Below are 26,560 nucleotides of genomic sequence, written 5' to 3'. Positions count from 1 at the left end.
CCTGTAGTCCCAGCTACTTGGGAGGCTGAGGCAGGAGAATGGCCTGAACCCAGGAGGCGGAGCTTTCAGTGAGCAGAGATCGCGCCACTGCACTCCAGCCTGGGCGACAGAGCAAGACTCCATTTCAAAATAAATAAATAAATAAAAATAAAAATACCTTTATGTTTCTTAAGTTTTTCACTTTAATTTTTATATTTTAGTGTAAAATGGCACACAGCTATGATACTGTCAAGTCTCTGATTCTTTAACTCTCAATGAGTTGCTCTTACTGAGAAAAATCATTCTTCCAGTAACTCTTAGGTTGAGTCATTATGGACTGCCACACGTGGTGCCAAGAAAGAAAAGTTTCTGACTGGGCACAGTGGCTCACGCCTGTAATCCCAGAACTTTGGTAGGCCAAGGCAGGCAGATCACCTGAAGTCAGGAGTTTGAGACCAGCCTGTCCAACATGGCGAAAACCCACCTCTACTAAAAATACAAAAAGTAGCTGGGCGTGGTGGTAGGTGCCTGTAATGCCAGCTACTCGGGAGGCCGTGGCAGGAAGAATCGCTTGAAACTGGGAGGTGGAGGTTGCAGTGAGCCAAAATTGTGCCACTGCACTCCAGCCTGGGCAATAGAGCCAGACTCCATTTCGAAAAAAAAAAAAAAAAAAGAAAGAAAAAAAAAGAAAAGTTTGTGATGTCTCCTTTCACAGAAATAGAAACAGCGCAACAGCAACAAAGAACCAAGTAGAGTTTTTGGCAAAATAAACAGTGTCTTGTATTTCAAATTAAAACTCAAATTTTAAAAATTAGTTTTAGTTATCTCTGATGAATCATAATCTTGGACAGCCTGCTTAAAATTTTAGAGTCCTTGCACAGAATGGAAGTTGAAGCCCTCTTTAATATCCAATATTTAGAACAGCTCCCTGTTAGAGGACAATATAATGTATGCTATAGTCATGGCAATAGAATAAATGATCATTTAAATAATTTGCATACTGTAACTTCAAGGATCCAAATCTTACTGAGTTCAAAATTAAGCACTTAGGTCAGATTCTTTTTTGCAACAGGCATACTATTGTAATTATGATACCAATACTTTGACCTCTGCCAAACAATTTAATATCAATTTAAAATTAGGGAAATTCAGTTCCATTGAAAATAAAATACTTACCAAAAAAATCCAAAGCCTCATGGAGAAATAATGCAATAGTTGAAAAAAGAAATTCTTTAAGTATGCTGAACTAAATGGTATGTACAAATATAAATGACAGCCCTTCAGGCCCCAATTTTCCTGCCATCTCCCAGATGGTCATCACTCAGTCTTCCTGAAATGAACTTGTAATGTGTCTGTTTGCTATCTGCTGTCACCAGTTTTCCAGTTTTTCCTACAAATTGCGGGATTCTTACATTTTCATAAGATAAGATCATTTAATTCACACAAATTCCTGGGAACCAAGAGACCACCTCAGGGCTTTATCTTCCTGATCCTGTTCTTGCAGTTTGCCTAACAATGTGGACGCAACGAATAGAAAGTATTTTTCCCTGCCTGATAAGCCCAATTTCAACTTCATAGCTTATGTGGTAGCCTGTTTATAGAATAAACAAAGATAGCACAGAGTGCCTATGTTCAGAAGAATTCTGTGTTGATGGGGAGGAAAAGAAAACAAATAACTAAGAAAAAGTCTGCATACTTTAAAATGAATGGATATAAGGTCCCTCTATTGGGGGTATCAATTACTTAAATGACTTACACCCACAGTGTTTTAGTTCTCAAATGTTTTCAAGATTTAAAGAATCCGGAATAGTTACAGTTAGTCTTAGGTGTGGGTTCCATTAATCAAACCTGTAATCAAATACTCACTTGACTTCATTTGGGCTTTAATGGTTGAATGGTCTTTATAACCAAATTTACTAGTCACAGAGGCCTATGGGGCTGGAGAGGGGTTTAGCTTCACAAACTCTAGATTTTAGTCGAATGAAAAAGACCCAGGAGGCCAGTTCTATAAAGGTCAACATTATCTTTTTATGTTGGTAGCACAAATCTAATGGCATTACAGACCTAAAGCCCAGAGTTATACCCTAGGGTTTCTGTGGTTTTCATTTGTCCCGGAGGACCCCCAAATAATGTACTGTGCTGGGACCTTATTTCCTTACAGGGACAGTACTGATATCAAATCATAGTTCCAGCTACACAAATGAGGCCTACTACGGGCCAGGCACTATGCTAGGCACTTCCTATGTATGACTTCATCTTCCCAACAAACCTATGGTATAGATATTATGATTAACCTTCATTTTACAAATGAGGAAATGGGGCTTGGGGAGGTCACAGATCTTGTCTAAGTCCACACGATTAAAAACATGGTGACTCTCAAACCCAGCAACTTCTGTGTTCCTTTCTTTTTCTTTCTTTCCTTTTTTTTTTTTTTTTTTTTTTTTTGAGACAGAGTCTTGCTCTGTTGCCTAGGCTGGAGTACAGTGGTGCGATCTTGGCTCACTGCAACCTCTGCCTCCCAGGTTTAAGCAATTCTCGTGCCTTAGCCTCCTGAGCAGCTGGGACTACAGGCGCCCACCATCACGCCCAGCTAATTTTTGTATTTTTAGTAGAAGTGGGGATTTGCCATGTTGCCCGGCTGGTCTCGATCTCCTGAGCTCAGGCAATCCGCTCACCTTGGCCTCCCAAAGTGCTAGGATGACAGGCATGAGGCACCGCGCCCAGTCATCTGTGTTCCTTTCTAACATAAATATTAATGGTAGTAATAAATGAAAGCAACTTATATCCTAAGGGATTCCTCATACAGTGGCTGAAATGCTGGTTTCATAACCCATCTGTCCAGAAACCCGGGCCTTTCCCATCCCTCTAAGAACCCTCCCAGGCTGGGCTCCACAGGAATGTGTCCCTCTTATCTCCTGGGCAACTTGTACCCTGCTCTGAAGAGGGAGGAGCACAAGGCTGGCCTATCGAAGGTTCAAGAGCTTCTCTGCATGGAGCTGCAGGAACCCTGATAAAAGCACAGCAGGTGGGGACCTGGGCCCCATTGTATTCAAAGTAAAAACAGGCCAAAAACAAAGAAGAGAAGAGGGAGAAGAGGGAAAGAAACAATTTTCCAAGTAAGACTCTCACAAAAATGGTTACAATTCTTAAAGATATTTTCTTGGAATCTGTACAATTGCTTTAAAAAAAATTATATGCTACTCCCAGCCTTTCCTTTTCTTTCTTTCTTTCTTTTTTTTTTTTTTTTTTTGAGACAGAGTCACTCAGGCTGGAATGCAATGGTGCTATCATGGCTCCCTGGAGCCTGGACCTCCTGGGCTCACAGGATCCTCCCACCTCAGCCTCCCAAGTAGCTGGGACTACAGGTACGCGCCATCATGCCTGCTTAATTTTTTTTGTTTTTTATAGAAATGGGGTCTTGCCATGTTGCCCAGGATGGTCTCCAACTCCTGGAGGCTCAAGTGAGTCTCCCATCTTGGCCTCCCAAATTGCTGGGATTACAGGCGTGAGCCACTGTGCCCGGCTACATGCTTCCCTTTTAACAGACCAGAAATTGTGACAAAGTTAAAATCTGCTCTAAGGTGGGCTGCTGAGCATGGCTCAGGCATCTGATGGGCTGCTCTACAACAAAGTGCAGATGACAGTGTGGAAATCTATTTTTCATTATACAACTGTCACTTAAAGTACACATAATTCTTTGCTGTGTTTATAGAAGGAGTCATTTTTAATTCCCAAGGAAAATAGCAATTTGGAATCGTTTTTAGAAGCTTTAGAAAGGCAAACAATAGAAAGAACATTTCACAAGAGGTATCCTGGTAGTGAATCATAGTTCACAATACTACCTGCACATGCTTCAAGACAAAGTGAATCACTCCTCCAGGATTACTATTGAGTATAGTTCTCATAATCTTGGCCTTACCACTGGAATTGCATTATACAGTAAAGCTAGCAAGATCAGGCCAAAGCCACTTCTCCAAGCCACTTCTCTCATGTATCTCCAAGGGCAGATATATGAACCCCTTGCAGTGTGAATGTAAAAATGCTGGTAGCAATCTAAATCCAAAAAACCTATAGTCCCACACTTGTAACTTTTGGTTTAAGACAATGTCATTGCTCTCAGAAAACCCATTAAGTCTACAAGTCTTCTTGCCCTGAGTAGAAAAAGAAGCCCCTGCTTACTTCTTGACCAAAGGAGCTGTAAGATCTGTAAATGTCACAGGTACATGAACACTCTAAACTAAGAATAATGCTAGAGTATATATGAGATCGCTTTTAAGATCCCTGCATAAAATATGGTCCAGTACAAGAGGAGGAGGTAGGCGGGAAAGATTTTGTAAAATGTTTAAGCTGAATTTCTGCAACCATATTACCACATGTATTTAAAATCAACTGTTCAGAAAATATCAACAAGGCAAAGACAAAAGTCTATAAAAAGTCTGTCAGTCTAGAGGGAACTTCCAAATCACAGGGCAAAATTTCAAATAATACTGTAGCTTCATTATTTGCTGGCCCTTGAATTCCATAGGCCAAAGGTATTTGGAAGAGGCAGGTCTAGCAAATGAAGTGACTATCACATGATCAGTACAATAAGTATCTCCACTACATTATGCGGCTGACAGCTCAGAACTTGTAATGTGTTTTAAAGAAAGGTGCTGGCTGGGCGCAGTGGCTCACACCTGTAATCCCAGCACTTTGGGAGGCCAAGGCGGGTGGATCAGGAGTTCAAGACCAGCCCGGCCAATATGGTAAAACCCCATCTCTACTAAAAAAAAAATACTAAAAATTAGCTGGGCCTGGTGGCGGGTGCCTGTAATCCCAGCTACTTAGGGGGCTGAGGCAGAGAATTGCTTGAACCTGGGAGGCGGAGGTTACAGTGAGTCAAGATTGCGCCACTGCACTCCAGCCTGGGTGACAGAGCGAGACTCCATCTCAAAAATAAATAAATAAATAAATAAATAAATAAATAAATAAATAAAATAAAGGAAGGTGCTTGAAATACACCCAATAGAGGTCCCTTTTCTTCCGAACATTTGTTTAGGCCTCTCAAAAGGGGCACCATTTTCATGAAAAGTCCATTTATGTGAACTTGGGGATAAGAGCCCTGGGGTTTTCCATTACAAACCAGTTGATGACTATTACTGTGTTCTGAAGAATTTCCTTTTTTAAAAAAGAAAATCCAACCCTAGGCCTTTCTGTACTTACTCAAATTTGGGCCTGATAATTTAAGTTTTAAAGTGCTCTGACATCCATCACTGCATTTCCTATGAGGTGTTATTCTATGCAGGAGAGAAAACTGAAGTCCAACTAGCATATCTGGCAGAGTCTGCTTCTTCTAGGCTTTTCTTTTTGCCAAAGATCTAGCAGCACAGATTTATTTGCTCCAAAGAAAGGTGGCTTCCCAAAAGGTACTCAGAGCCAGTGTAAATTGCAAAGTACAGAGGATGCTTTTTCTCCCAGAAATGGAAAACTACATTTCACAAACTGATATTCTGAGAAAGCATTCAAGAATTTAATCATGACCCTTTGGACTGAAATGCTGCAGTGATATTTTTACGACCCAAGAATTCCTAAGCTATTGCTGCTGTCCAGAGCACCCACTCTCTAACTGGCTTAAAATGTATGAAATGACGTAATGCTTAAATATTTCCTAAGATGCATCTCAGAAGTGACCTCATGCATATGCATGATCACCAGTGATGGATTGAAAACAGATTAATTCTGCTCCACAGCTAAGCACGAAAACATTAAAAAAATGTCTGGAGTAGTTCATATTCCAGATGCAGACTCCTTCCCCTCCCGAAACTGCATCTGTGACATTTTCTTCATTCCCAATGACATAGTTATGATATTGCACTCCATAGTGAAGTTCTTGGAATTAGCTTTCTTTCAGAAAATGGGTACATACCCTGTACATTTCTATCAGTCATTTAATTGGACTAGAAAAGTGACAGTATTTCTGTGGTTAAGAGGACTCTTTGTTTTTCCCTCTCTTAAACCATGAGAACTAGTCTAGTCTGTATACTATTCTAAATATCCCATCTATCTGCCCCAAACCACTGCTTACTTTGGCTGCTTCAAATAACACTGTATTATATGAGAAAGGCAGAAAACAGAACTACCACTGCTTTCTTTGTCTACAAAGAGGAAAGAAATACTGGATGTCATTTTACCTTCATGATGTTTTTCCAAATTAAAAAAAAAAAAATACTGAGACAGGGTGTGGTGGCTCACTCCTTTAATCCCTGCACTTTGGGAGGCCGAGATGGGTGATTGCTTGAGCCCAGGAGTTCAAGACCAGCCTGAGCAACATGGCAAGACTGCATCTCTACAAAAAATACAAAAATTAGCTGGGTATGGTGGTGTGCATCTGTAGTCCCAGCTATTCCAGAGGCTGCAGTGGGAGGATCACCTGTAGCTGGGAGGTCAAGGCTGCCATGAACCATGATTGTGCCACTGCACTCCAGCCTGGGTGACAGAGTGAGACCTTGTCTTTAAAACAAAACAAAACACAACACACACACACACACACACACACACACACACACACACACAGGCTGGGTGCGGTGGCTCACGCCTATAATCCCTGGACTTTGGGAGGCTGAGGCAGGTCAATCACCTGAAGTTAGGAGTTTGAGACCATCCCGGCCAACATGGTAAAACCCAGCCTCTACTAAAAATACAAAAAATTAGCTGGGCGTGATGGTGGGCGCCTGTAATCCCAGCTACTTGGGAGGCTGAGGCAGGAGATTTACTTGAACCCGGGAGGTGGAGGTTGCAGTGAGCCAAGACCGCGCCATTGCACTCCAGCCTGGGCAACGAGAATGAAACTCCTTCTCAAAAAAAAACAGAAACAAAAACAAAAACAGAAAAACCCTGAAATTAAAATAATACTTATTTAGTTTCATAATCAAATCAAACTATGTGAATTTTGTCTGTGTATAATTTTTTCCCCCGGAATTCAGCTTTTAGGGATTTTAGTTTTTGAGAAAAATTAGAAAGGATGAAAAATGTCATGAAGAGCTTGAAAGGATTATCAGTGTCCCATCATTGTCTGCTACAGGTTTTATTACCTCCACCTCACTAAAACCTACAAGCTGCCTCTTAGCTTGAAGACCCAAAAGCACAACCATCAAGAATTTCTGACAGTTTTATTCAATTTCACATCATTTAACTGCCTGTTGCCTATATGTTAAAGACCACGCTGAGTTATTTTATAGCCTTATTTCATCCTATCATTATTTTATACAAGGGAAAACTGAAGAGGTTGAGAGGAACTTTCCTGGAATGCAAGCGATGCTCCTGTCTTTATACGCCACCCCCCATTTATTCCTCTGAACATGCTAAATTTCCATCCTGCCCTTTTAGAAAACCTTAATCCAAGTTTCCTAACCACCTTAGAGTTGTTACTTGTTATACCAATTATATCATATCAAATATGGAATGCTATTATTTGAGTACTTCCTAGGACAGTGTGGATGCTATTTTAATGGAAATACTAAATAACAATATTTTACTTAATTTTTAATTAAAAGGTCTACGATCGCTATATGGCTTGCCAATAAAGACCTAACACAATTAGCAAGAACAAAAGCAAACAAAGCCCATCTTAGTGATAAGTACTGTGTTCTTAAAAAATAAAAAAGGAAAACACTCTCCATTTACCTGCATAGAGCCTCAATGGCATCTCTGTCCAAAAAATCATGTTCTCTCTTGACCAAGGAAATATAGATGGGGAACAGGAAATCTATAAGAAAAATAAACAAATGTATTTGTTGAGTGCCTATAACCCAGTTTGCCAAATAGCCAAGTTTACCAAAGCGGGGAAGAAACTCTTCAGCACTGTACTAAGCACCTCCTGTAGGACGCCTCATTCCCCATCAAGTTCTACGGGACAATAAGGCAATTCAAGCCAATCCTGCATCACTGTCCCAAAGGAGCTTCACCTTTAAAGTGGTGGAAACTCAAAATATTGCTTCTGGTCAAGAAGTGGTTCAGAACATGGGTTTTGTTTTGTTTTGTTTTGTTTTTTTGAGACGGAGTCTCGCTCTGTCGCCCAGGCTGGAGTGCAGTGGCCGGATCTCAGCTCACTGCAAGCTCCGCCTCCCGGGTTCACGCCATTCTCCTCCTCAGCCTCCCGAGTAGCTGGGACTACAGGCGCCCGCCACCTCGCCCGGCTAGTTTTTTGTATTTTTTAGTAGAGATGGGGTTTCACCGTGTTAGCCAGGATGGTCTCGATCTCCTGACCTCGTGATCCCCCCGTCTCGTTCTCCCAAAGTGCTGAGATTACAGGCTTGAGCCACCGCGCCCGGCCCAGAACATTGTTATACCCTTAAACAAACCAGCGGGCAATAAGCCTCCAGTATAAATTATAATATAAGCCACAATGACTGTCAGAAGAATGCTGCCTTTTAATGTGGCTGGGCCGTGTGTATGTGTGTATCTTTGCTCACGTGTGATCAGGGAAAAGGTCACAGAAGAAAAACTGAGCCACAGAAAGATCTAGAGAACAATGAAAAGTGGTAGGAAATGGAATGTAGTCCACTCACGTGGCATCAAGAGCTAAGGAGAATTCAAGATAGGCTTTTTTAAAAACAAATATTAGCACTGCAATATGGCCTCATAGGAACTGATATAACTCCCCTAAAAAGAAAGGGTTGGCTATAAAGTTGCTATAGAACAGCAGAATCTCAACTCCTTTAATCTGTAGAAGAGTTCATTCCATTCTCTCAAGACAATGAAGAAGTTGTATCAGAATTGAAAACCACAGAGGGGGAAAACAGTCAACTCAATGGAGGAATTCCTTTCTCTGGACGGCCTAAAAAGATCCCTTGGTAAGTAAATATACCCAAGAAAAGCAGAGTGGAAGTAGCCACTGTGGAAATTTACAACAGCTCTGAAATTGCCACTGGATAAAGGCAAGTTATCACCCTCTTGGAGTTCCAGTTATGAGGGCAAATCATGGGCCTTCTCAGTAGAATGCTACTACAGTACCAGGAGGAGGAGTGTCTCGGTGTGGGGTAACTCTTTGGACCAGACCTGGGTGAAATCAGTCATCACAGCAGGAAACTAGAATCACCACAAGCTAAAAAATTCTCTTTGGCTGGGCACTGCGGCTCACATCTCTAATCCCAGCACTTTGGGAGGCCAAGGAGAGAAGATCATTTGAGCTCAGGAGTTTGAGACCAGCCTAGGCAGCATGGCGAGACACTGTCTCTACAAAAAAAATTTAAAAAAATTTTTTTGGGCATAGTGGCACGCGCCTGTGGTCTCAGCTACATGGGATGGTGAGGTGGAAGATCACCTGAGCCCCAGAGTTTGAGGCTGCAGTGAACTCTCATTATACCATTGCACTTCAGGCTGGATGACAGAGTGAGACCCTGTCTGAAAAAAGTAAATAAAAAATAAAACATCCCTTTGGCCTTCAAAATGGCTAATGCCACACAGTGGAATAAACATGGCTGTCAGCAGTTTTGGAGATGCAGGTAATTAGTCCTGTTTCAGTTCTTGTGGGTACATAACTGTTCATTATGTTTTTATTATTTCTTATGATCACTGGTTTTATGGAATGATATAGAATTCCTTATTCTTAGTAATCTATTTTCTAGAGATAATATATCAGAATGAATATAAACTTAGAGTCTATCCTTTATTTTCTGAAGGCTAGAGTTGGATTACCGACATTGTTCCCTAAATGATAATATAGGCAGACCAAGGAAGTGGCTAGTCCAAAGATTTATGAATATACAAAATTTAGTATCACAGAATTACATTTCTTCACTAATTTATAGACCAAGTCTCTCTTAGACAAATGATTAGTGGAACCATTATAATGGAAATAGAAAGATTTATAGTCAATGCAAACTGGAGCATTACTAAATGAAGCAAGACAGGTTGTAACACTGTTTGAAGGTTGTGACACTGTATTTTTGTTTGTTTGTTTGTTTGTTTTTAAGTTTTTAAAATAGAGATGCAGTCTCACTATGTCGGCCAGGTTGGCCTTGAACTCCTGGCCTCAAGCAATCCTCCCACCTCAGCCTCCCAAAGTGCTGGGATGACAGGCATGAGCCACCATTCCTGGCCTGTATTTCACTGTGAATACACACCAAGATGAAATAACAGAGCTGATATTAAGGAATATTTTTTAATATTTACACAGTATAACATCAGATGTATAAATGTAAAGTGAAATTTTCACATGCTTGTTACCTATATGTGAGAAAGTAACTATATTATTTTAGGAATTTCTAAGTTAGTATACACAGAGCAATATTTCAGATTCCTTTTCTAATCCAAATTAACAATTTTTTAAAAAATCTGGTAGGTATTAAATGCAAGTGAGGAGTGAAAGAATTAAATCAGTAATTTTCTTTTAATTTGCCTGGACTGGCTTTTAAAAGATGATAGTTTACTGATGTACAGAAGATGTTCTCTGAATTCAACTTCCACTGTGGGTTGAAAGGCAGGAAGTATAAATTGCCAAGTACCCAAATCAAGCTAAACACGGGGGCATGTGTGGGTTGGTATGGCATGTATGGTGTATGTACTCACCCAGCACACGGTGGCAGGAAAAACGGCGAGGCGACAGCCCAGAACAATACGCAGTATTCCCCAAAAATAGGCTTACGCTTCAAAAGACTTGGGAACATGAGGGGACCCCAAATGTAACCTGTGCAAATGCACCCTGTGGTTTAGGATTAGGAAAGAAGTGACACAGGGACTGGAATTGGGTCTTAGCAAACATACATATCACAAGAAAGTGCTACCTGGCAGCAAATCAATGCCAAAAATGCGCATAATTGAAGAAAACTTAATTTCTAAATAGGAGAACAAAAGGACAGCCGCTTTGGTGTCACTGCCAATGCAGTTATCTTTCCTTATCTCCGGTAAAGCTATGAATTGAAAATCCAATAGAATGCTGGTCCCCCTTCCCCCAAAGCCCTTTTAAATGTTAACAGGTTAAAACTTCTCTCTAAAGGAAAGACAAGCAACTCCACCAAAATAAGCATGCAAGTTAATCAAAAGAAATTGGTTGGAAATATTCTCTGTAATGAAGAAACAGTAAGATATTTTACACAGTCCAACAATAAAACAATTCAGAATCCATCTTCTTGGAAAAAAATATCATACAATCAATCTAGGCTGCATAAGGAAGACCGGGTATTCTAACTTGAGAATCACTTTACTATTCACCCAACCTTTGTTTGAAAGTTACCCATAAAACGCATTAGTTCATAGCTGTAATTATTTTAAACTGACTTCATATAGAGAATAATGAAACTCCCATTTAAATGAGCAGCCTAGGCCAGGCGTAGTGGCTCATGTCTGTAATCCCAGCACTTTGGGAGGCCAAGGTGGGTGGATCACCTGAGGTCAGGAGTTCAAGACCAGCTTGGCCAACATGGTAAAACCCTGGCTCTACTAAAAACACAAAAATTAGCCGGGCATGGTGGCACACACCTGTAACCCCAGCTACTCAGGTGGTTGAGGCAGGTGAATCACTTGAACCCAGGAGGCAGAGGTTGCAGTGAGCCAAGATCGCACCACTGTATTCCAGCCAGGGCGACAGAGCAAGACTCTGTCTCAAAACAAACAAATAAATAAATGAACAGCCCATTTATCTTGACATGCATGGAGCGTGAGCACTCCCCACGGTATGCAGAAGCTGAGAGAATGATCTCAGTATCCAAGAAATCCCCAGGGCACTGCTAAGAAAATGAGATGGTAAGAATTCAGCCCAGATCCTATATTTTTTTTTAACCATTTTTCTCAATTGAAAAACTGAATGCCACAGAAAACATAATATTCATTAAAAGACGACCTAGAGAAAAGTGAGATGCCCAATTACAAATGGTGGGAAAGGTATCTGCAACACATGACCAATGAAAGATTAGCATTTAGAAAAAAAAGAGCTCTTATAAATCACGCAGAGAAGCATAATGTGAACAAACAAATGTGGCCAAGTGACATGAATAAATGCTTCTTACCATTAAGGATTAGGGAAATGGCAGTCAAAATCTGTATATCATTTTATATCCATTTGGTTGGCAAAAATTAAAGTCTGACAATATCAAGTGTTGAGGGAATGTGGATACATAGATTGGTAAGAGTGAAAATCGGCACACGCACTTTCGAAAAACTTGCATTGTAAAATTGAACATACATATTCTTTATTACCCAGTAATTCTGCTCCTAGGGATAGAAGTGAGATGAATTATTATGCATGTACCACAAAAGATAGATGCAAGAATGTTCACAACAGCACAGCTTATAAAAGCAAAACAGAGAAAGCCAAAATACCTGCCAACCAGAGTGTGGATGTGAATAAACTGTGGTTTCTTGTGTAATACACAATGGTGTATTACACAGCAGCCAAAGCAAATGAGTAACAGGCCATACAGTATAGAAGAATCTTTTTTTTTTTTTTTTGAGAGGGAGGGTCGCTCTGTCGCCCCGGGCTGGAGTGCAGTGGCCGGATCTCAGCTCACTGCAAGCTCCGCCTCCCGGGTTTACGCCATTCTCCTACCTCAGCCTCCCGAGTAGCTGGGACTACAGACGCCCGCCACCTCGCCCGGCTAGTTTTTTGTATTTTTTAGTAGAGACGGGGTTTCACCGTGTTAGCCAGGATGGTCTTGATCTCCTGACCTCGTGATCCGCCCGTCTCGGCCTCCCAAAGTGCTGGGATTACAGGCTTAAGCCACCGCGCCGGGCAGAAGAATCTTAACAATACAATATGAAGTGAAAAATAAAAACCCCAAGAGATTACATACAGCACAGTACCCTCTTTATAAAGGTAAAAATAACTTTGTAAAAATGTACTTTTCAGGAAATGCAATAGAATTATATAAAAAGAAAAGAAGAAAATGATAGTCTTCAGGATGCTGATTACTTTAGGCAGGGAGTGGCAGATGGGGGAGTGGCAGGCGGCAGACGGGGGAGTGGCATGGGCGTGTTATCAAGGTGCTAGTTTTTGTTTTCAGTGGTGGGGGCCTTGCATGCTTACTACATTTTTTTTTTTTTAAGTAAAACATTTAAACTATAAAACTGCTGAAAATAAGTCACAGATCAGTAATGTTCGCGAACAAAGGATTACGATTATGCCAACTTTAAAAAATGGCATTCCCAGCTTACCTTCATAAAGTTGTGCATACTGGGGGAAACCAGTTGCCCGTAGCCAATCACAAGCTTCCTTGGCTTCAATTTCTAGAACAGAATTAGAAGAAAAACAAAATTAGCCGTGTGTACCTCAGCATGCTTATTTTCCCTGAATAAGCTTTGATTTTATGATACAAGCAAAACACGACTACCGTAGAAAATACAGAGAAGCAAACAGACATACACGTTTAATTCAAATGGTTTACATTTTGTATGCGTCTTTTCTGATTATTTTCACACGTACATGAGGATGTATTTTCCCTTTACGAAAAGTAAAAATGGGGTCCTGGGAGCAAGTTACTCATTTTGTGCTGCTTCCGAAGTGCTCTGATTACAAATGGTTATGAAAATAAGGCATCATGAGAAAGTTGAAGAGAGATTAAATAACTCATTTTAAGCCTGGCCGGCCTATTATACTACTTTTCACTTCAACAAAAGGCCACAAAGTACCTCCACCAACATGCTAAAATAGAATTTATCTGAGTAAAGTCACAAGCTTTCTGACACCCAGGGGTTGGGTGCTTCAAAAGCCCCTGACCTTGCGTTGTCTCACTGTTGAGTGCTCAGGTACTCATCGGGTATTAATCCAGTAGGAGAGGCCCAGGCTGTCAAGGAACATGGAGGGCACGAAGTCAGTAAATCCCACAATCTTGGCAGGCAGAAATGGCTAATAAAGCTTCTACCTCCCTGTGGTTTAACATCTTGTAGATAGTATCGATAAACAGAAAGGCCAAGAGCAACTGACATACTGTGTTAAAACTCACTGGAGCACATATTTACAATCCTGTTACAACTGACTCCTAGGACCTCCTCAGGTTTGTAAATGCACCAATCAGTGCTCTGTGTCTGGCTATTCTAGTGGGGACTTGGAGAACTTTTGTGTCTAGCTAAAGGATTGTAAATGCACCAATCAGCACTCTGTGTCTAGCTCAAGGTTTGTAAACACACCAATCAGCAACCTGTGTCTAGCTCAAGGTTTGTAAATACACCAATCAGCACCCTGTCAAAACAGACCAATCAGCTCTCTGTAAAATGGGCCAATCAGCTCGCTGTAAAATGAACCAATAAGTAGGATATGGGTGGGGACAGGTAAGGGAATAAAAGCAGGCTGCCTGAAGCCTGGTAGACTTGCTGGGTGGCTAGATCCAGAAGAGAGATAACAATTACTACACTTCAGCTGTCAGGAAGCCCCATCCATAGGAAAAGGGGGAGGCTGCCACATCAAGGGAACACCCCATGGGACAAAAGAATCTGAACAACAGCCTTCAGCCCTAGGCCTTCCCTTTAACAGAGCCTACTAAAATGAGAAGGAACCAGAAAACCACCTCTGGTAATATGACAAAACGTTGGTTAACACCCTCCAAAAATCACAATAGCTGACCAGCAATGGACCCAAACCAAGAAGAATCCCCTATTTATCTGAAACATAACTCAGGAAGTTAGTTATTAAGCTAATCAGGGAGGCATCAGAGAAAGGTGAAGCCCAACATAAGGAAATCCAAAAAAAAAAAAGATACAAGAAGTGAAGGGAAAACTATTTAATGAAATAGATAGATAGCATAAATAAAAAGCAACCAAAACTTCTGTAAACAAAGGACAAACAGAAATGCAAAGTGCTCTGGAAAGTCACAGCAATCACAGTGATAGAATCAAATAAGAATAATTCAGAGCTCAAAGACAAGGTATTTGAATTAACCCAATCCAACAAAGACAAAGGAAAAAAAATAAGGAAATATAAACAAAGCCCACCTGAGAATCAGATCAAGAACTCAACCCATTTTACAATAGCCGAAAACAAAACAAAACAAAACAAAAAAAAACAAAAAAAACAAACTTAGGAATATACCTAATCAAGGAGATGAAAGACCTCTACAAGGAAAACTACACAGTGCTGCTGAAAGAAATCATAGGTAACACAAACAAAGGGAAACACATTCCATGCTTATGGATGGGTAGAAACAATAATGTGAAAATGACCATACTGCCAAAAGCAATCTACAAATTGAATGCAATTCCTATCAAAATACTACAATCATTCCTCACAGAATTAGAAAAAACAATTCTAAAATTCATATGGAACCAAAAAAGAGCCTGTATAACCAAAGCAAGATTAAGTAAAAATAACAAATCTGGAGGCATTACACTACCTAATTTCAAGCTATGCTACATATTCACCAAAACACCATGGTACTGATATAAAAATAGGCACACAGACCAACGGAACAGAATAGAGAACCCAGAAATTAACCCAAATACTTACAGTCAACTGATTCTTTGAAAAAGCAAACAAAAACATAAAGAGGGGAAAGGACACCCTTTTCAACAAATGGTGCTGAGACGGTTGCCTAGCCATATGTAGGAGAATGAAATTGGATCCTCATTTCCCACCTTATAGAAATCAACTCAAGATAGATTAAGAACTTAAACCTAAGACCTGAAACCATAAAAATCCTAGAAGATAACATTGGAAAAACCCTTCTAGACATTGGCTTAGGCAAAGAGTTCATGACCAAGAACCCAAAAGCAAATACAATAAAAACAAAGACAAATAGGTGGTACTTAATTAAACTAAAGAGCTTTTTCATGGCAAAAGGAACAGTCAGCAGAGTAAACAGAAAACCCACAGAGTGGGAGAAAATCTTCACAATCTATACACCTGACAAAGGACTAACATCCAGAATCTACAATGAACTCAAACAAATCAGCAACAAAAAAACAATCTCATCAAAAAGTGGGCTAAGGACATGAACAGACAATTCTCAAAAGAAGATATACAAATGTCCCAAAAAAATGAAAAAATGCTCAACATTACCAACGATCAGGGAAATCAAAATCAAAATCATAATGCAATATCACATTACTCCTGTAATAATGGCCATAATCAAAAAAATAAAAAAATAGTAGATGTTGGCATGGATGCGGTGAACAGGGAACACGTCTACACTGCTGATGGGAATGTAAACTAGTATAATCACTATGGAAAACAGTGTGGAGATTTCTTTAAAAACTAGAAGTAGAACTACCATCTGATCCAGCAATCTCACCACTGGGTATCTACCCAGAGAAAAAGTCATTAAATGAAAAAGATACTTGCACATGCATGTTTATAGCAGCACAATTTGCAACTGCAAAAACATGAAACCAACCCAAATGTCCATCAATCAAAGAGTGGATAGAGAAACTGTATATATACAATGGAATACTACTCAGCCATAAAAATGAATGAATTAATGGCATTTGCAGCAACCTGGATGAGACTGGAGACTATTATTCTAAGTGAAGTAACTCAGGAATGGAAAACCAAACATCGTATGTTCACACTTATAAGTGGCAGCTAAGCTATGAGGATGCAAAGGCATAAAAATGACACAATGCACTTTGGGGACTCAAGGGGAAAGGGTGGGAAGGGGTGAGGGATAAAACACAACAAATAGGGTTCAATGCACATTGTTTGGGTGATGGGTGCACCAAAATCTCACAAATCACCACTAAAGAACTTATTTGTAACCAAACACCACCTGTTCCCCAATAATCTATGGAAATTTTAAAAAGTTAAAAGCAAACAAATATATAATAATAAACCAAAAAAATGTCATCTAAATGCCCACAAGTAACAAGCATCCACAAGGATAGAGCCTAGCTAAAGTTTCATATCTCTATACTTTAGTAGTTCACAACTGGGGAACTACTAAATGTCCCCAGGGGACATGAGGCAATGTTTGGAGATATTTTTGGTTATCACAACTTGGGAGCAGAGGTAGTGCTACTAGCATCTAGTGGGTAGCCAGGAATGCTGCTAAACATCCTACGATGCAATGTCAACAGCACCGAGAATTATCCAGTCCAAACTGTCAATAGCACCAATACTGAGACATTGCCACACAGATAGAAGCCTTTGTTTAAAAATCCCTCCCTGGGTCAAACAACTATGATCAGAATAGCAAGATCAAGGACAATGAAGGAGTGACGTCTGTAAGGAATCGCTCCGAAGGGGACAATGTATTAGAATAGAAAATGATTGGCCTAATATGTCCAGATAACACAGAGCACCCTTTTTTTGGCTATCACATATTGTTTTTTCTCATACCTCCATCCTTAGGACCTCTACTTGACTGAAAGTTAATATGTTCTAATCTCTACGTGTTTCTCTTTTTTTTTCTTACGGATTATATTCATATACACATAGAATAGAATAGAATAATGTAGACATCACCCAGCTTTACAAAATATCAACATTGGGTCATTGTTCATTCACCTAGGCTTCTACCACTTTTTTATTAGTTTTCCTAGGGTCTCTAAAAGCAAATCTCAGACAACATATTATTTCATTCATTAATATTTCAGTTTCTCCCCTATATATTTACTGCTGAAGAAAGATGTTCAGGATGAACTGGGTATGATCAACTTAGTAGTGGGCAATGATACAAAGAAATGAATCAGATCAAGCAAGGAGGCGAGAGGAAAGACCAAACGAAGATCCCAGATCCAGACAGGAAGAAAAGTAAGCCCTTTATGTCTACAAGAAGTGAGCCAAGGGATGCACACCAAAATATGGTAAAGGCCAAAGCATTTATGGTAGCTGCAATCAGATAAAGATCCAATAGCTAAGACCCATACAGAAACTAAGGCAGAGTGAGATGAGATCACATAGATGACAATGATAAGCCAAGTGTCTGGATCAGAAATGTTAGTAAGTCCCAATGCTACTGCCAACTCTAACAATTTGATAGCTACATGTAGTGCTACAGTAAGGATTCTGGCACTCCAAGGAGTGGGAAAAATCCAGGATGAATGGGGGAATAGGCAAATGGTAGCAACTATGCCACAGAGTTGTCCTATATTATCTGGGACTAAAGTAATAACACCTGAAGAGGGAGCAAAGCTTCCACGTAAAAGGCAAGTGATACCTGAAAATCCAGGAGGCCACGTTGAAGTCTAGTCTGCTCCTTGGCATTCTGCCTATTCCCTATGTAGGTTTCCCTGCATTCACAAGTTTGGTCAAAAAATACTTAGAACCTAAGAGCTACATACCTTTCAAGTGTGCTATTACTATGTCAAAATAAAAGTCGGACGCTAAGACTCCACATATGTGCTTATGGGAAGGATTTTAAACCACTGGTTTAAATCAAAGATGCTCAACTCATAAACATACAGACCAGAGAAAAGACATGTACACCTGCTCTTCTGGTATTCAATCTCCAAAGAGCAGCCTGAATATTCTTTTCAAAATTCAAATATGATCATACCATTCCTTGCTTAAAACCCTTCAGTAATTCTCACTTTTCTCCCAAATGAAGTCCCAAATCCTAGCACAGCCTGACTTGGCCCTTACCCACTTTCCTTCCTCTAATGGCACAGCACTCTGCCTTACTCTCCATCCACATTGGCCTTATCTTCCTTTCTCAAATAAGAATTATGCTCTTGTTATGCTCCAGGCACTGTGTTAAGCACTTTACATACATTCCATTTAATCCCCTCAAAATCTTATGGCATAAGTATAATTATTGTCTCAACAAGAGAGGCAAGTGCCTTGCCATGAAAGAGCCACATAGTGTCTAATAAAAGCTTCACTACACATGCTTCAACTATAGCCTTCTGCAATAGAGATTTGTCAAAAGTGTAAGAAATTTGATTTTAGATCACAAGTAAGCACTAGTCTCAAATCATTGGGTTGTTTTTTTTTATTAAGTTAGCTATAAAAATACAGTAATGCCCCCACTTAACCCAGGTAAGACCTCTGATCATCTGTAGCTTTGAACTAGAAGTTGGCTTAAAAAAAGAAATAAAAAGGCCAAAAGGTCTATAGTGAAATCCATGAACGTTATATGATAGGACAAGCAGAGTTGCATGCAGGCTCCAACAATTAGGTGAACCGTATCATGGTAAATTACATGTGGACACAATGGCCAGTGAGAGTAAGAGCTGCTAGACAATTTAGAGAGTAGGCCAGATCTTGTCTTCTTTATATTTCTTCTGTACGATCTGAAAGTATTTGATTTTAATAAGTGATAATATAATGCACTTAACAATGTGTCAATGCATCACAGCTTAATTCAATATTTGAGATTCATAAATCTAACCCTGAATCAAATAGGACTTAAGTTGGGAAAGTATTGTGCAAATGTTTTCATTCTAAATAATTAAAATGTAAGTTTTTATTCTTATAGGTTTAAGCTTAAGTTTTTAAAATTCTGCATTATCTCTATGATACTGGTTAAATGGAATGTTATTCTGCAGTATAATGGCTAGTCATCTACAAAAACGTAAAAGAACAATTTCTTTGAGAATTCATTGTCCTAAGTATGGGACATAGTCTTTTCTGTTAACGGAGACATATATGAAGTCTGCATCTGTGTTGGAAAGTGTGTATATAAGTTAAAACACAAAGCATGAATAATTTAGAACCATTTTATAAATCTCAGGAAGTGAACAAATCTTATAAATTTTAGATTCATTTATTGAGGAAAACAATATATGTTGACTTCTTTTCTCTGTGCTATTTCCAACTTTAACAATCATATTATATATGTGCATGTATGTTTTTTTTAATATTTATTGCTTTTCTAATTGCAAAAGTACTGAAAATTCCTTGTACATACTTTTGAAAATGCAGAAAAGGGCAGAGAAAAATTTTAAAGACCAGAACCCAAAGATGACTATTCTGCTAAAAACTCTGATATATATTCTTCCAGATTATATATCTATATATAGAGAGAGTATATATTCCCTTTTATAAAACTATGAAAATATTATAAAAATTTTTGTATAATTTTTAGAAGTGTAACACTTACCTTTCCGTGTTCTTAACTATTTTTCTGGAACAAAGCTTTTAAATAGCTATGTGTGTATTTTTATTGTAACCTAACTCAATACTTTTTTGAACATTGTGGAATATAAAATATAAATACTAAACCTCCTAGCATAATATTAGTTTAATCTGATTTTTATCATTATTAAAAGGCAAAACAACTTACCTTCTATTGTAAATTAGAATAATTTGAAATATGAGACTTGAATTTAATTACATATTCAAATTATTTAATGGATCAAGAACTCTATAACATTCAGATTTTTCAACCAAATAATATGGTATTCTGAAATCATGGAACCAAAACTATATTATCACAGGTTTTAAAATATGATGATTAGATTGATGAGGATTGTAAAGACTTTCTTTTACATAAGAAAAATAAATAGCTCACAGAATTCAGAGCCAATCAGTACTGATTTTAAGTGGATTCTTTATGAGGGAGGAAAATCGTAATTCTCCAAAAGAAGCAGAAGAGGAAATGACAGAGCATGTAAATTACAGTAATTTTTTAAGCTTTGTATTTTGAAATAATTTTAGATTTACAGAAGTGTTACACAGAAGGTACCACTTCCTTTTATATTCCAATCTTAATATTTTACATAATCATGGTACATTTATCAATACTTAAGTTATTGAAATGGGTACACTATTAACCAAAGTTCAGATTTCATCAGTTTTTCCAATAATGCCCTTTTTCTGTTCCAGGATCCAAAGCAGGTTACTATGTTGTACTTAGACTTGATATCGCCTTAGTTTCCTCCAGTCTCTGAGAGTCCCTCTGCCTTTCCTTGTTTTTTCATGACTTTATAACTTTTGAAGAGCACTGCTGTGGTGTATATTTTGTAGACTGTTTCACAATTTGGGCTTCTTTGATGTTTTCTCATGATTATAACAGGGTTAGGAATCCTTGACAAGAATTCTATACAGATGAAGTGCCCCTCTCATCACATCACACTTGGAAGTACATATCAGTATGACTTATTACTGGTGATGGTAAATGATGTGGTTTGGATCTGTGTCCCATCCAAATCTCATGTTTAACTGTAATCCCCAGTGTGGGAGCTGGGGCCTGGTAGTAGGTGACTGGATCATGGAGAAAAAGGGATGACATCTGTTTAGAAAGGAGGTTGGGGCAGGGCTGGTGTCCTGAACTGCCGTGCAATGTGGATCATAATAGCCAGGGGGAGAGAGGGGGTTGCTATTACTCCCCATATCGCAGAGGGTGCCTCACCCCCTTGCGATGTGGATTGTAATAGCCAATTACTCCCCCCTGCAATGTGTGTCCATTATTAGCAGTCTCTTTTGTTCAGGATATTAGGAACAATTTCACAGGTTGTGTGTTCACAGCTTGCGATAGGAAAACGAATACCATCCTCTGCACCTCCGGATATTAGGAACCATGTCACACAATGGATGTACACTTTTTGGGAGATTTGGGGTAATGTCGTCCTGTGTTTCCCTGAATATTCGGAGAAATATCACAGGGCGGCTGTACACCCACTACTCTCTTGGCAGGAACATCATACTTTACCTACTGGAAACTAGGAGCAGTATCACAGACTGGGTGTCAAGCCACTGTCATATTGGAAGTAATATCATGCTCCCCCCCACAAGTTATGAGGAACAATATCACAGGGGGGTGTGTACCTTCTCCGGTAGTGGGAGTAGTATCATCATCTCTTCCTTTTGATGACAGGAACAATATCACAGGGTGGGTGTACACCCCGTGTATTTTTGGAAGCAATGTCATTCTCTCTTCTTCTAGGTTTTACGATTCATATCACAGGCGGGGTGTATACCCCTTGTTATATTGGATGGAATCTCATCCTCTTTCAACCTGTATCTTTAGAACAATATCCCATGGGGGCTGTACATCTCTTCAATATTGGTAGTAATACCATCTTCTCCTTCCCTGGATATCAGAAACAATATCACAGGAGGGGTGTACACCCCTCGCAATATTGGTAGTAATACCACCTCTCCCTTGTGGTTATTAAGGACAAAATCCCAGGGTGGCTGTACGGTTCCTACTGAGTAATATCATCCACTCACCCCCTGGATATCAGGAACCATATCACAGAAGAGGTGTTCACCTCCTTTGATATTGTCAGCCATGTCATCTTCTTCCTGCCTGAATATTAAGAAGGATACCCCGGCTTTGGGGGCGGTGTACACCCACTGCGATATTGAAAGTAAAATCAGCCTCTTTCCCGCTGGATATTAGGAACTATATCACAGGTGTGTGTGCACCTTCTGAGATATTGGGAGTACTATCAGCCTCCACCCCGCTGCATTTTAGGAACAATATACGGGGGCAGGGTGGTTACACCCCCTGCGTTATTGAGAACAATATTCTTCTCTTTTCCCTGTACAGTAGCAACTACATCACAGGGGTCTGTACACCTTCTGCGATATTGGGATTAATGTTATCCCCTCCACCACTGAATGTCAAAAGCAATATCACAGAAGGGTGTACACCCCCTGCGATATGGCCAGTAATATTATCGTCTCTACCTTTGGATACTAGGAACATCATCACTGGGGCTTGTATACTCCCCTGCGATATTGGGAATAATGTTATCCTCTCTTCCCCTGGATATTAGGAACGATATCCCTGGTGGTGGGAGGTGGAGTACATTAAGAACAATATCACTGGGTGGGTGTACACCCCCTGCGATATTGGGTGTAATATCATCCTCTCTTCTCTAGGATATTAAGAACAGTATCACAGGAGGAGTGTACAGCCACAACCCCTGTGTTATTGGGAGCAATAGCATCTTCTCCCCCCACCCCGATATAAGGAACAGTATCCCAGGGTGGGTGTACATCCCCTGCGATATTGGGCGTATTGTCATCGTCTCCCAACGTGGATATTGGGCATAATGTCACAGGGGGGTGTACACCTTCTTCGATATTGGGAGTAATATCATCCTCTCCCCGCAGGATTGTAGACAAAGTATCGAAGGGGTTTTACAACTCGTGTGATATGGGCAGTAATATCATCCTCTCCCCACCTAGATGTTAGGAACTATATCACAGGTGGCTGCACACTTCTTGCGATATTGGGAGTCATATCATCCTCTCCCATCATGGATATTAAGAATAATATTACAAAGGAGGTATACACCCCCTGCGATATTGAGAGTAATATTATGCTCTCCCCTACAGGATATTAGGAACAATATTGCAGGAGGTGTGTACAACCCCTGCGATATTGGGAGTAATATCATCCTCTCCCCCGAATATAAGAAACAATATCACAGGAGGATGTACACTCCCTGTGATACTGGGAGTAATATCATTTTCTCCCCCTCTGGATATTCGGAACAATATCACAGTGGGTGTGTACATATATTGCCACTAGTATCATCGCAGAGAGTGTACACCCCCCGTGATGTTGTTCCTGTGATCCAGGAGGGAAGAGGATGATATTACTTTCAATATCGCAGGGGGTGTACACGCCCCCGGTGATACTGTTCCTAATTTCCACCTGGGAGAGGATGATATGACTCCCAATATCACAGGGGTTATAAACACTCCTTTGATATTGTTCCTAATATCCAGGTGGGGCAAGGATGATATTCCTCCCTATATGGCAAAGGGTGTACACCCGTCTTTGATACTGTTCATAATGTCTAGAGCGGGAGATATTACTCACAAAATCGTAAACACACTGTGTGTCCACCATGGATCCTAATATCCAGGGAGGGATATTACTCCCCAAGTCGCGGGGGGTGTCCACCCCGCCTGTCACATTGTTTCTTACACCCAGGGAGGAGAGGATGATATCGCTACCAATACTGAAGAAGTGTACATGCCCCCTGTGATATGGTTCCTAATATCCACGTTGGGAGAGGATATTACTCTCAACATCACAGGGGTTGTCCATCCCGCCTGTGATACTGTTCCTACTATCCAGAATAAGAGAGAATGATATTACTCCCAATAGTGCAGGGGGTGTCCCTCCCGCCATGTGATATTGTTCTCAAGAGCTAAAGGAAGAGAAGATAATATTATTCTTCGTACTGAAGGGGGTGTACACCCACCTGTGATATTGTTCCTAATATCCAGGGAGGGAGAGCATGATATTACCCCCAATATCACCATGGGTGTACACCCACTTTGTGATACTGCTCCTAATATCCAGGGGGTAGAGTATGACATTACTCCCAAGAGAAGAGTGGGTGTATATCCACCCGGTGATATTGCTCCTAATATTCAGGGAAGGCGAAAATGATATACTCCCAGTGTCGCAGAGAGTGAGCAACACTTCTGCGATAGTGTTGCTAATATCTGGAGGGGGAAAGGATGATATTACTTTCAAAATCGCAGGGTGTGTACACCCACCCTGTGATATTGTTCCTAAAATCCAGGGAGGGAGAGGACGGTGTGACTTTCCAGAGTAGGAGCTGTACATCCATGCTGGAATTTTGTTCCTAATATCAAGTGGGGGAGAGCGTAATATTACTCCCAATATGGCAGGGGGTGTACATCCCCCGAGATATTGTTCTTGCCATTCAAAACAGGAGAGGATGACACGACTCCAGAGATCAAAGAAAGGGCAAACTCCCGTGTGATATTCTTTCTAATATCCAGAAAGGAAGAGGATATAAATCCCCATATTCAAAACCAGCCTGACCAACATGGAGAAACCCTATCTATACTAAAAATACAAAATTAGCTGGGTGTAGTGGCACATGCTGGTAATTTCCAGCTACTCAGGAGGCTGAGGCAGGAGAATCACTTGAACTCGGGAGGCGGAGGTTGCGGTGAGCCATGATTGCACCATTGCACTCCGGCCTGGGCAACAAGAATGAAACTCCATCTCAAAAAATAAGTAAGTAGAGATGAGGTTTCACCACATCCACCAGCATGATCTCAAACTCCTGACCTCAAGTGATCCGCCCGCCTCAGCCTCCCAAAGTGCTGGGATTACAGGTGTGAGCCACCATGCCAGAACATTTCTCACATTTAAAGAGCAATTTGTGGCTGGGTGCAGTGGCTCACACTTGTAATCCCAGCACTTTGGGAGGCCTAGGTGGGTGAATCACCTGAGGTCAGGAGTTCGAGACCAGCCTGGTCAACATGGTGAAACCCCATCTCTACTAAAAATACAAAAATTTGCCGGGCGTAGTGATGCACCCCTGTAATCCCAGCTACTAGGGAGGCCAAGGCAGAATCGCTTGAACCCGGGAGGCGAAGGTCCCAGTGAGCCGATATCATGCCACGGCACTCCAGCCCGGGCAACAGAATGAGACTCCATCTCAAAAATAATAACAATAATCATAAAGAGCAACTTGTTCTACTTTTATAAATAACTTAAAACACTCAGCCAGGTCGGGCATGGTGGCTCACGTCCGTAATCCCAGAACTTTGGGAGGCTGAGGTTGGCAGATCACCTGAGGTCAGGAGTTGAAGACCCGCCTGGTCAACACGATGAAACCTCGTCTGTACTAAAAATGTAAAAATCAGCCAGACACAGTGGCACATGCCTGTAGTCCCAGCTACTCGGGAGGCTGAGGCTGGAGAACCACTTGAACCAGGGAGGCGGAGGTTGCAGTGAGCCGAGATCACGCCACTGCATTCCAGCCTGGGCAATGGAGCAAGACTCTTTCTCAAAAAATAAATAAATAAATAAATAAATAAATAAATAAATAAATAAATAAATTCAGCCTTTTATTGAAGGACTATCTTGTCTTTGTCCATAAAGTAAACATGAAATATTTTTTGCCTTTTTTGTTCTTTTACTTTGAAAAAGATGCCTACTGTTCTGCTTTCCTTCCTAAAACTGTCTACAATGGTTTTCCCATTATAAAAGTTAAAAAAAAAAAATTTAAGAGACAGGGTCTTGCTCTGCTACCCAGCTGGAATGCAGTGGTGTAATCATAGCTTACTGCAACCTTGACCTCCAGGGCTTAGGTGATCCTCCCTCTGCAGCCTCCCGAGTAGATAGGACTACAGGTGACTGCTATCATGCCTGGCTATTTTTTTTTTTAATTTTTTTAGAGATGACTGTCTCACTCTGTTGCCCAGGTTGGTCTTGAACTTCTGGGCTCAAGCAATCCTCCTGCCTTGGCCTCACAAAATGCTGAGATTAAAGGCATAAGCCACTGTGCCCAGCCTCCATTAAAAAATTAAAATATCTTTATTGTAGAAAGCTTTAAACACATATCAGAGAATATGGAAGTAAAATTCAGCTGGATCTCACCAAGAGATAGCTGTTGTCTTTTTGTGTATGTGATTGTGTTTGTCTGTGTTTTTTATATGTGCATATTTGTTAAACAAAGGTAGAATCCAAATGCATTAGGCGTATCTTACGCAGCACCTCAAATCTTCTTCACCTTGTGTGTCCTTGAGGCCCTTGGTCACTTTTTCCACCCCAGCTGTCACTGGGCTGATCAAACACATCTGGGTTATAACCAACTACCCACAGGTACAACCCCATGGTCCCTTACCTCCTGCTCATACTGGGTGCCTATCACTTCCCACTCTTGGATTGCCCCTTGCCTTGGAGGTGTGAGGGCCTGTGGGACCTACCTGGTACCCACACATGCACAGCTCAGAAGTCTGTGGGAATTAATGTGCCATGAAGCAAACCTTTTTTCCAATGAGATACAG

At 40.5% G+C, this 26,560-nt stretch overlaps 1 pseudogene; it reads right to left on the bottom strand.

Moving 5' to 3' along the window:
- The window catches only part of LOC105480612 (rho GTPase-activating protein 7-like), a 31,669-nt pseudogene extending 18,463 nt beyond the window's left edge, over positions 1-13,206 (bottom strand).
- Positions 13,207-26,560: the final 13,354 nt, after the last annotated feature.

The sequence above is a fragment of the Macaca nemestrina genome, chromosome 2 (assembly GCF_043159975.1).
Source record: "Macaca nemestrina isolate mMacNem1 chromosome 2, mMacNem.hap1, whole genome shotgun sequence".
NCBI classification, from domain to species: Eukaryota; Metazoa; Chordata; class Mammalia; order Primates; family Cercopithecidae; genus Macaca; species Macaca nemestrina.
Note: the sequence above shows the minus strand (reverse complement) of the source record. Positions and strands in the feature narration are given on the sequence as shown.